A 12,341-nucleotide genomic window follows, 5' to 3' on the forward strand; every position below is an offset into this window, starting at 1 on the left:
ACAGAGGCTCTCTACAGTAAGAGAAGGGACTACATTTCCTTCCCCATCACCAGAGAGAAGCAGGACGAGTATGCATGTGGCTTTGCCAGGATAGCGGGCTTCCTCATGGTGCAGGGCGCCATTGACTGCATCCACGTGGCTCGGTGTGTTCTTCCTCCTCCTCTTCTCCCGCCTCACTCTCTACTGTGCCCTCAGGGACAGGCTGCTCAGGTGCATGTTGATTATCTGAAAGCACAAAGGCACAAGAGTCGGGTTAAGGTGAGGGGAGGAGGGCAGGAAGGGAGAAATGCATGCATACAGCATGATTAGCTGGAAAGTCCAAAACACTTGTGGGATGAGGGAGAAGTGGGATGTGAGAAGGAGTAGGGATGAGCATACCGTTGTTGCCCCCAAGGGGGTAAACGTCACTGGTGGCCACGGTGCCCACCACCTGGCGCCCAATAATCTGCAGCACTATTTTCCAGCGCAGACAGTGGTTGGGTGTCGGCTTGTCCCCTGCCTGTGCGCTCCTGCTCCCTCCTGTTATGAGTGACCTTGTCCTGCAAGAGAAAGAAAAGTGTGTGAGTGTGGCGCAATGTGTTTGGGTAATGTGCCTGCCATAGTTGAATAGCTGTCATTGTGTGCAAGGTGTGAGATGTGGGTGTGAGTGTTGGTAGGTAGAGATTGTTGGTGGGTGAGTGCTGGGGGTGTGGTGCTTTGGGCATTGTGTGCAGACTGAGGTTTAGATGGTGGTATGTAGCATTTGGTGAAGCGTTGACTCACCCTGACCACCTGAGTGAGGTCGTTAAATCTCTTCCTGCACTGTATGGGGGTCCTGGGTGCCACAGTGCTGCCCGAGATGTGCTGCGCTACCTCCCTCCACATGGCGCAGAAGACTTGCAGCAAGGGCCTCCTGCCACTTGCCAGGTAGCACACCGCCCTCCGTCTCTCCACAGTGAACACCAACGCCTCCAATGCTTGATCGCCGAATCTGCAGGCTCTCTCCCTGGGGCGTGGATCTACCTTCAGTACAACTGCTTGATTCATCCGACTCCTTCTACTTGACCTGCTGCTGCTCGCTGAGACAGCTGCACAGCTAGCAATGCTGAGAATGAGGTTCTGCAGCATCAATAAACCTCCCCTTTAAGAACTGGAAATAGACTGGGGCAATGATGATTTGCGATTAAACTGCACGCGATATTGGTCCACCCTTTGATTGTAACGCCAGTGAGCTTGGACTTTAACGCTCGATTTTGCACTCCTATAATTTTTTTGAGCAGTTAGCATGAATTTTGCATGCTGTCTAAAGTATTAGCGCCTGGTGCTAATTCTCAAACTTTTCTAAAGATACCGCCCATTCCTGGGCTATAATGAATCTCTAGCCCTTGGAGTTTACCTGATGTTGGCGGAAATGAGGGCTATAGACTCACAGCTGTCAGTTCCCACACATCCTTGGAGACTGACCTTAGGCCTCCACATAGGTGTGATGTTATTTGAACATGGTTCTTTTCAGCCATGTACCCATGAGTTTTGCGTTTCACAATCCAAAGATATAAGCAGTCTTCTCCTCAACCTCCACCGGGAAGGTAACGCATCCTCATCTACTTCCTCTGTCTCCCTCGTGATTCACCCAGTGCTATATCCACACTTAAACTTATTTAATTCCCTCCAGCTGAAAATATCTGAGCTGGTGCATGGGATGAACCAGGTGACGCAGGGCTGAGGTCAAGGAAGAGGGGGCAGAGGAGCATGGACAGAATCATTCTCCAGGGACTGTCGGGTGTTCTTTTCCTCATCATCCTGTTCCTCGTCATCATCACCTTGATCATCATCCTGCTCAATTCTGAATGATATGGGATAAAAATTTAGGGTTTTGTGATTTGAAGTTAGAGTTTACAACAGAAAAGACAACCAATGATGAAAGAGGTAAACTGTTAAATTATTAAACTCATAATACAGAATTGTAAAGAAAATGTTTCATTGAAAAATATATTGAAACATATGAAAGTTTACACTTTTAAGTTCTCAGCAAACCCAAAATCCAGGGAAAGTTTATATAAAGATATAGTTATAAGTCTTCAAGTCCAATTGTGTATGACATTACCCAGAATGAGCTTGTATGTTTAAGTTGTATCCTGTATTTTTTGAAAGTACATTGTAGCCCCAAAGTCCTTGACCATATGAAATAGATATACTAAATCAAAAATTCTAATTTTGAAAGTAAATGATTACTGTGCTTTTGGCTCTGATGTTATGTTCTTAGGTGTTGCTGTACATCAGGCAACAACCTCCATAATAAGTACACCACAGCCTTCTAAGCACCTGATGCTCATTCCACATCCTAATACAACACAACACAGAAGTGCCTGTGGCACCTGTTGCACACTGGGCTCGTTAAAGTCTCAATTTGTATATAATTTGAAGAATGTAACCATAATAAATTTGGACTGCCTGAACACCACTCCAGATGCTCAGCACCTACATAAAATGGGCACTGCATGAAAGGCATCTTCTCTTGCTGTTAAAGTAATCTTTTGCTTTTTTTCAGATTTCTGGGAAGAGGTAATTAGTGAAACCAATTAAAGCTTTATTAACAGCTTCTCTTATTGCTTCTCTGTGCCTGTTTTGACAGGGGACAGTCATTATGTGCCACTTTGAACTATGGGTATCCTTCTGGGCATCCTACTTGCTGGTTCTGGAGAGGGAGACAGATAAAGATAAAAGGAGGCATGCCAGACAAGCAAGTTTGCAACTCAGGTGATCCATGAGGGATCATCATTATACCAATTCCAATTCCAATTCCAATTCAAATGCTTTATTGGCATGAAAGTTTACAGAGAACCATATTGCCAAAGCTTACATAGCAAAAAGGTACAGTTTTCCAACATTCTGTAGGTGTCAATCGATTTGACATTTGTTGGGTACATACAATATTACTTTTAAACAATATTAATTTTAAACAGTCTTTGTACTTCATTTGGTACTTTCAATATTAATTTTAAACAGTCTTAATTTTAAACAGTCCTCAGGTTGTGACATGTTGTTACATATTTGGCCCCAAGGTATGGTCTGTCTCCTTCTCCTAGGACTAATCTCAATTTTGACAGGTCATCCAATTCCTTGAAATCTGGGGTTGTTTGGCTTAGCTTGTTGAATAATATGTTTCTTGATGTGTTGAATTTTTCGCATTTTAGGAGGAAATGCATCTCTGTTTCAACCTCGCCGGCCAGACATTGATCGCATATTCTATTCTCTCTAGGCTGCCAGGATTTCTTGTATCTGCCTTTTTCAATTTCCAGTTGGTGGTCGCTTAGTCTGTACCTGGTGAGGGTCTGTCTCTGTTTTGTGTCTCTGATGGTCGTGAGGTAGTCTGCCAGTTTATATTCTCTTTTTAGGGCCCGGTAACATTCTAATCTGCTTTGGCTTTCGGTTATTTTGTTCCAATATTCCAGGTAGGTTTCTTTGCATTTTTTAATGATTTGGTTCACTCGGATTGGTGTTTGGACGGCTGTGTTGGTCTGGGGCTGGTCAGGGTCCGGCTGAGTACCACTAGCCGTGTATACAGGGCCAGATATGTATATCTGAGCACGACAGATGAAACCTGTACGTCGAAACAGCACTTCTGCAGAAAGGCAAGCATTGAACTTTTCACATTTCTGCAGCTAGGGACAACTGTCTTTCATTGTTAAGGTGACTGTAGCCTTAAACTTTTAAACAGCAGAGTAATTCCATGCAATAGCATAAAATGTCTACTAAATCACCCAACCTGCAGTGCAAACCTGCATCATGCAGGTCACAGATGCCTCATTTGCCCAGGCCTCTCAATTCACTAACATCTCCCTGAAAAACAGACAGCAACACGCATCATAAACTTGGAGAGATCATGACCTAATTTTCCCCACTCCTACTTTCTCTAACTCAGAATCACCAGGCCTTTCCTTCACAAGGAGTGAAGGGTGACAGCCTAGATGAATCTCCGACTGTCTGCATTCACTGGTGCCAGTTATTGGTAGTATCTTGCAAGTATTTAGAACAGGTTTGTATGTTGAACTAAAGAATATGGGAGTTGCATATGATACAAGTAACAAGACCAGCAATGAATGTGGGGACATGATGTAGTCAGGTATCTTCTGCGGTTAGCATGCTTGGTGTTTGTTGCTTGACAAATGTCAGGGGCCACAAGCCAAATGTATTGTGATGGTAAGAAGGCAGAGTATTCTGGTAAAGCATGGACATGCTTTTTCACTTGAAAAGCAGCTGAACAGTTTCTAGAGACCTGGGTATGGTTTCTGTGATGCTGCACCTTGAAGTACTATTAAGATAACTTGCAAGACAACACTGTTAAATCATACAAAGTGTGAGCACACTTACTTTGGCAATCATGCATAGCACAGCAAATGGTGAAACAACACTATCCTCTGCCATCTCAATCCAGGTTGCTCTTAACTGGAAGGTGCGCCTCTGCTCCAAAAACATCCACCCTTCACTATAGCACCTCCTGCAGAAGTACCATCTGTAAGGGGTGGTGTGTGTGGTCAGCTTTGCCTCTGACTCCCTGAGCAGTTCGAATCGCTCCCACTCCCTTGGTTCTAGACTTTGGACTTATTTGGGGGTTGTAATGAACTTGCAACAGACACCTGAGTTGGTCAAAAGAATTGAGATTTTTATTTTTGAGACAGGAAAATATACAATACAATAAATCTTATACTCTAAAAGGGGGAACACTTCGGAATATGCGAGGGAGAATGACAATAGACAAAATATCTTACCCTCCCAATCCCACTATACTAACTAGGTTGAATTTCAGAGGACCAGGAAATGCTCACCAAACGACTTTCTTGACAGATTGTAGAGGTTCGCGATTTTTGGTTCTCTTTAGTTGGGGCCTGCTGTACCTCGGATGTGGTGGAAGACTGCACCTGTGTTGGGTTTTCAATCTTCGCCTGTCCGCTGATGTAGTTGGATTTATCGGGTAAGTACCCAATTTCCTTTGGTTGGGTATAGTTTTTAGAGTCTTTTGTGTCAAATCTTACCCAGGGGTAAGTCAGGCTAGCTTGTAGAGTGGAAACAAACTTGTGAATCTTCGACTTCTTGTTGGTTGGTTTCTTGTTGGTCACGGTGGCCCAATATTACCTAGTTGGTGGTAATATTGTTAGTTGTTGGTTTCTTGAGGCCTTTGATTGCCGCGATTTCCTTTTCCTTCCATTTCGTTCTTCTTTCCTCAAGTCTCCGATCCTCCGACTAAGTACAGTGATGACGATAATGAGTAGTACTCTTTATGAACCATACTTTCTCTCTCCTGTACTGAACTTGAACTTTCTCTTGAGCTGTGTCCTCAACTGACTCTCCACTCCAACTGTGTTTACTGAACAAGCAGGCCACAATTATATTGTGTTGAGGCCTGGCTTATCTGACCGCCAAATCTCCTCTGGTCCATTGTTAATTTTGGCGGGCTCGTTAATTTTAATAGGTTTAAATTCTCATCGAGTTTCGAGGCTGGGCCCATCTATTTTTAATTGGCTTTTAACTCGTTTTGGTATTGCTTCGAAATCAGTTTTAAGTGTGCAAAGTGGTTTTGGAAATCTTTGAGTGGTTAATCTGTTGTTTGATTGTCTTCTCCTGCTGGGGCCAGGGTCTCTTTTGTTGGTTGTTGGCATGTATTGTATTATTCATGTACTTGATGGCCCTGTGGGTTTTTGGCGGGAACTGTCCTTCTGTGGGCTTATTGTCTTTATGTAGAATGACTGGGACAGTCCAGAACATTCTCAGACAATCTGGCCTTTTCCAATACTCAAACCGTCTGTCCCACAGTGTCCAACCCATCCCCTTTGTTGCAGCTTTTCCACAGGCCTGAACATGCCTTTTAAACTAGCAGAAATCCTGGGGTTTTGATTTTAAGCCCCTTTTGGCCCAATATTTCTTTCAAATAGTCCAAAACCTCCTCTTTCCTTACTTTGGGGGAATCTGTAGAATTTTGCAAGCCTTACACACACCCCCTGTGATACTTTAAACACTATAGTATCATGCTGAGTGAGCAAAATTTTCTGATCCCCGGGAGCCAACCTTCCCCTGTATTATCTAAACTAAAACCCAAAACTAAACACTCTCCCGCTCCCTTTAGGTGTAGTGTTTACACAGACATATACAAGGTACGAAAAATTCAATTACATTCACATCCAAGCACAGAGGGGGTCCAACACCCCTGCACCACTTGGAAAAAATCACATACACATAGGAAAAATAATGACACACACACTCATCAAACTTTATTTTTAATAACGGTCAAGATTGGTTTTATACCTGGTCATAGACTTTATTTTTGTCCCATGCTCCCTCATGTTGAGAGCGGAGCATCCTGTCCCTTCCCTTGCACTTTGTACACAGCAAGTAGAAAACTATGCCAAGCTAGCAAACTACTAAAAGATGTGAAGCCAGTCGAATCCAAGAAGGGACCTCTATATTTTCAAAAATGTCCCACCAGGGTGGAACAACAATATCCAAGATCTTGGCCCCTATCTTGACTGTCTTCTGCTCTAATGACACAATATGTCCCACCCGCTATGAATGCTACCTGTGGGGAAACCTGGCCTTGTGCCATTACCTCCATGGTACAGTTCACAGGTTGTGCGCCAGCAGCTTTAAACCCGCACTGTGGTCTCGAATAGGCATTCATGTGCTGGGGACACAGTATTATGTGTGCTCCCCAGCTCCGGCACCCGGAGAGGTCTGTACCTGTCATAGCGTGCTCCCACTTTATGACATAAAGTGGGACCTCTGCTAAGTGGACGTGTGCACCCCCATGAATGATCCCAATGTTCTCCACCCTGTATACCAGTGCGGGTCGGGCTGTCCCACCCATGACCGGCATCCTCACTACTATTCCCATGATAGTGTGATTGGAACGTCCACAATCCACTGGGACAGGGTTGGCTTCAGAGGCTAGGCGGAACTGACACAGGCTCAGCGAATTACTAAACAGGTGGAGGGCTGCGAGGTGCTAGTTGCTAATCCAGGAGGGGACTAAACCTTGTTTTAAATCCTCCAGGTTGCTGCAGCCCTCGCCCAGCAACCATGCCCTATATAGCACGCACACCTCATTCTGTGCAGCTTGATCCGAAGCATTCCTGTCCTCCCCTATGAGTGCATTTACTGTTCTGGCATGTCTCTCCAGCTCAGCAATTATCTCTTTTAAATGCACCGTCATAGCTTGGTCCTCATGTAGCTCTGAGCCTACCACTGTGTTCTCCTCTAATAGGAGTTTTCTTAACTGGGTCTTTAAACCATTTATCTGAGTTTGTAACTCTATATCGTCTAGGCTGTTTATCACTGAGGATCCTGTACTATAAGCTGTGAAAACATCATTCCAGGTCCCCCTTCTTTGTCTCCCCGCGCCCATAGGATGTAAACTGTACAGTTTCGCTTTGTCTACACTGGCAAAGTCGAATTCATAAAATTTCTTAAACATTTCCTTCAGCAGGGCTTGGTACAACTGTTCTGTCTCCTTAGGACACCACTCAGGTAAGTGCACCTCAGTCAGGCTCAGGATCACTGAGGCCACTGCATAGTGTACCCCCTGGTACAGCAACTTATCGGTTGGCACTAGGACTAACCCATTCCCTGATCCCTTGGTGGTGGTAGAACACCTCTGTACTATAGTCCGTGATGCCGTGGTCGTGGGTAGGGGCTTCCGGGGGCGGGTTACAAGTTCGGTGGCATTGACTGGGATCGGGGAGTGTGGGACCGCGCACGCGTGCAGGCTGGAATCCCACTCCATCCCCTCCCTGGCATCTTGCCATTGCCTGTGGAAAATGATGGATATGCCTGCGAGGCAGGCTTTCTCTGACCCCCACATGCAAACATAAACTCCCTGATCCGGCTCCCACCACTTGTCCCAGCACACACTCACTCCCCCTCGGACCCCTGTAATCGTCCGATGGGTGTCATTTCCCAATCGACTGCGGGGTTTCCTATGTCCTTGCTCAGCTTTCTGAGCAGCCACCACCTATCTAAGGGAATCTGTCCCTTACATGTCAAACACACACTTTTCCCCTCGGTGACACTGACCCTTGTAGCAACGATCTGTACCCTGGGGCACGGGATGGAGGCCTCCCCGTACGTGAACTCGGTCTGGCTGGAGTACTGAGTCAAGTTAGACCCCAGCCACCCTAGCCACCTTCCCTCATGGATGTAGATGGCAAGCTCCTCCACACCCCGTTTGCCACCCCCTGTGGTAACGATCGGTGCTTTCTCTCCTGCACACCCATAGATGTGGGAGTTCTCCACGTCTCCTCGGTCACCGATGCTCACTCCTACCAGGGCGAGCAGGAGCAGAACCTTTCTCATCCTGGTTTCCTTTCTGTAGGGACACACAAACAAAATAGCCATGTCCCGAGCAAGTTCTCTGGCCTGACACAGTTATCAAAATTCAAAACTTAAACTTATCCTAAACTGAAATTAAACTATTAAAATTCCAAACTGTGAAAAACTGTAAAACACACTTAAAATACTTCAGAAAGCTATATACATCCACCGCCCGTCTCCGGACGGCCAGGTTAATTCCTGTTAGGCCTCTGCCTTTTATGGAATCTGGGCAGCTTGTACACATGGGCGTAAGGTGACCTGTGTCACCGGACCCGGAGAGTCCTCCTTAAAACATCTGGGAGTTTCCCTGTTTCCCAGTTAATCGGGAGAGTGTGCCCTCCTGTGCTGTAGCACACTACCCCTTTCTGTGTGGCTGCCGAGTCCCTATCCTGTCCTGTGGGTTCCCCACAGCCTGATGCCGCAGGCTGGGGACCCTTCTCTCTCTCTCTCTTTGCCTAACGCTACCTCTCCTGTGAGTCCCTCACCTTTGGAGGCTGTAGGCTGGGGATCCGTATCCCTAGGCTGGTCCCTGACCTTAGTTTTTTTCCTTTCTGTTAAGGGTCCTTCTGGGGCTGGACCGTTTAAAATGATACTCGGGTGACCAGGGTAGTTTAGGCTGTGGTATGCGAGGAAACCTTCTTAAGGCTCCGGCTACTGGGGGTGTACCTGAATCCCACTTAATTGGTGGGAGGGCCTCTTCAGTCACGCACGTCACTGCCCCCACATTTGCGGTCTGTGAGTCTGTCACAGCTGCAGGCTGCTGCTCTCTAGCTTTAGTGCGGTTAACCCTTGCTGGCCGTTCTCCACTCTCAGTCTTGAACAGCTTGCACTGATTAATGTGGAACCACTTTGTGCGGCGGGGCATCTTTATGGCATAGACCATGGGGCTTGTCTTGTCCACAATGCTGTACGGCCCCATATACAATGGTTCGAAACTTCCCAACCGGGCAAAGTTCCTTACCATGACCTGATCCCCTATCTCCCACTCGTGGTGCCTGTTGGGTTCTAGCAGCAATCGGTTACTCTGATGCTGCTTTCCCATGTTGCTAGCAGCCTGCCAGTGAATCTGCTTAAGGTGTTCAAACAGATTCCTGACAAAGCTGTCCCGGTTCACCTCTCTGAGCTAGCCTTCCGTGAGCACCGGGGCTAGCACATGGGTGGGGGTCCGCATAACCCTACCAGTCATCAGCTCGTGTGGGGAATACCCCGTGCTTTTTGACTGGCTGGCTCGGATCCCCATTAGGACCAACAGTAAGACTTCTACCCACTTCTTGGGTGAGTCTCCCGTCTCCTTGCGCAGCTTTTCTCTTATAGTGCGATTTAAACGCTCTACAGGACCCGATGACTGTGGGTTGTAGGCGACGTGCCATTTCCCTTCAATGCCGAGTACCATGAGGGTCTCTTGCATGACCTGTCCAGTAAAGTGACTCCCTTGGTCAGACTCCACATACTGTGGGAGTCCCCATCGTGAGAACACTTCCCTGACCAGGATCTTAGTTGTACCCAATGCGGTAGCTGTGCGGCAGGGAAAAGCTTCTACCCACTTTGAGAACACATCCACCAGGACTAGGCAGTACTTGTAGCCTCCCTGGGCGGTGGGTAGGGGCCCGATGTAATCGATCTGGATCGACTGCCATGGTCCCTCTACCCTCCTTCTGTGTGTCCCAAAGATACCTTCCTTTTCTGTGGGTCAGGGTTATTGGCAGCACACACCAGACAGCCGGCACAGAACTCGCGGACCTGTTCCCTCAGTCCTGGCCACCATCCTGCCTGTTCCACCCTCTGCCAGGTGGCCTCAGGCCCGGGATGCCCCGCTCCTGGACCCTCATGGGCCAGTTGGAGGAATTCCCTTCTGTGCTGCTGCGGCACTACCCATTGCTCCCCGCTGAACAGCATGCCTTCCTTGACGGTGATGGCTGCTGTACCGTATGGGCCCTCGACTTTCTCCCCTTTTGTGAGCGCATTCAGGATGGCTCTGAGGATGGGATCCCGTACCTGGGCCTGCTTTAGGTCCGGGACCAAAGCTACCCCTTGTGTGCCTCCCTTGTCCTGGATTGCGGCTACCGGACCTGCTCTACAGGGATCCCAGAACTCTCCTTCCCTGGCCCCCAGCTTGGCCACCTCGTCGGTCTTTTGGTTACCCTCCCACGTGGTATGGAGGGATCCTAAATCTATGGCCAAAGGTTTGGACATTTCCCCAGCCTGCTCGTTCCCTGTGAATCCCATTAGGCTAAATGGGACCTTGTTAGACATGGGTAAATTGGTCGGGTCTTCCAAATGGACCACCATGCTGGAAGCTCCAGTTTCCACCAAATATCTCCCCTGCACCATCTCCACCTCCATCTTAACACAGGGCCTGCCCCCCTCATCGTATTCAAGGGGACACAAGTCGACAGGCTACGCTGGTTCTAGTCATAGGTCTGGGTTGTATGGAGCACATGGGGTTAAAGCACCAGTGGCAGTGGCTACCTTCCCTGGGCCAGTTAATAAAACTTGGAGCGCAGCTACTAATGAATCAAGCGTGGGGGGAGAGGTCGGTGTTTCTGTCTTTGGGGCAAGAGCTGGGGAGTTTTTCCCTACACTATCCTTCCATGGATCCCTACAGTCCCTTCTCCAATGCCCATTCTTCCCGCATGCGAAGCAGTTATGCTTCGTATTGGAAGGGTTACCACCTTCCTGGTGCCACTCTTTCTTACCCTGGCTAGGTTTTATTTCATATACTTCTCCTTTTGGTGGGTGCTCTTCTATCCCTCTACCATTCCGGTAAGCCAGGGTCAGTTGCCTGACCACTGTCTCCTCGGTGACCCGGGGGTCTTTCGGGTCAAACCAAGGCTCAGCCTTAGCTCTGATCCGCGGCAAGCTGTTTGCCACCAGGCTTCGGAGCCAATGGGCCAGCTCGTTCTGGTTCAGGTGAGTCCGGTCGAGATCCCCATTACAGGCACTCTTATACACAGGCCACAGCCTGTCTGCGAAAGCCTGTGGGGTCTCCCCTGCTAATTATGTAGTCTTCTCCACCCGGGAGAATGGACTACCATCGTTTATCCCCATCGCCTCCAGAACTTGCTCCCGGATGGCAGCGTACCTGCCCTGTCCCTTCTTGCTCTCAGCAGAGAGGGACTGGTACAGCTTGCCATCCAAGGTGAACAGAAGCATCTTGGCCAACTCTGAGTCGTCGCACTCATTAATGCCTGCTGCTTGTTCCACTTCCATGAAGTGGACTGAGGGGTCTCCCTTTTGGGTGAGTTTGTTCAGGTGGCTTACCATAGCCCTAAGCTGTTGGGCCCGTGGGGAATCACAAATTGGCTTCAAGGGGCCCCTGGCCCCCACCACCCCCCGGGTGAGCCAAACGTTTCCTGTTGAGCCGGGCACATCGGCCCCGGCTCCGACCTTTCCTGCATTTGTTTGCCCACTTCTGCTTGCTGCCAAACTGAGTTGTTCCCCGGTGCCACAGGTGACGTCTGAACAGTTTCTACTTCTACTTCCAGGTCTACCCGGGCTTACTAGGCATACCATGCCTTTTGCCCTGGACAGAGCAAGTTTTAAACTGTCGATCTGCTTTTGGCAGGGGCCGTGATCTCCCGCTTCAAAATCCCTAGTGCTTGCTACTTTATAAGCTGCCTTCACGTCCCTGAACTTTTCCTCCTGTTCTTTTAACTGTCTGGTTAGGCGAGCGTTCTCCTCTTTCAATACTAACTCATTGCTTTTGGCCTTGGTGACTTGACACCGAAAATATTCCTGTTTGTTCCTATGTTTCTCTATTATCTGTAGTCTTTCCTGATTTTGGGTGTTTAATTCCTCCAATAATCGTTCCACTGCTAGAGCCCTTGCTTGAGACAGTTTGGCTGCCTCCTGCAGCTCTTTTGTTAACATTTTAATGTGCTGATCTAAAAGCTGGATCTGTCACAGGGCGCAGACCAACCAGATGGCCTTTTCTACCGACTTTTTATGATCCTTGCTCTCAGTCCATTTGGCTGCAGTGTCCATGGAATGCTCAGCACGCA

The 12,341-nt window shown here is 48.0% G+C and overlaps 1 long non-coding RNA gene across 1 annotated transcript in view; it reads left to right on the forward strand.

The window, feature by feature from the left end:
• The first annotated feature begins 2,437 nt into the window (after nucleotides 1-2,437).
• LOC147115812 (uncharacterized) overlaps nucleotides 2,438-12,341 on the forward strand; it is a 30,392-nt gene continuing 20,488 nt past the window's right edge. The window contains exon 1 of the long non-coding RNA XR_015078693.1: nucleotides 2,438-2,541. This is a non-coding gene — a long non-coding RNA (uncharacterized LOC147115812). The remainder of the gene's footprint in view (nucleotides 2,542-12,341) is intronic.

This window comes from Somniosus microcephalus, chromosome 6 (assembly GCF_052327205.1).
Source record: "Somniosus microcephalus isolate GS21.2 chromosome 6, FLI_Smic_1.0, whole genome shotgun sequence".
Lineage (NCBI taxonomy): Eukaryota > Metazoa > Chordata > Chondrichthyes > Squaliformes > Somniosidae > Somniosus > Somniosus microcephalus.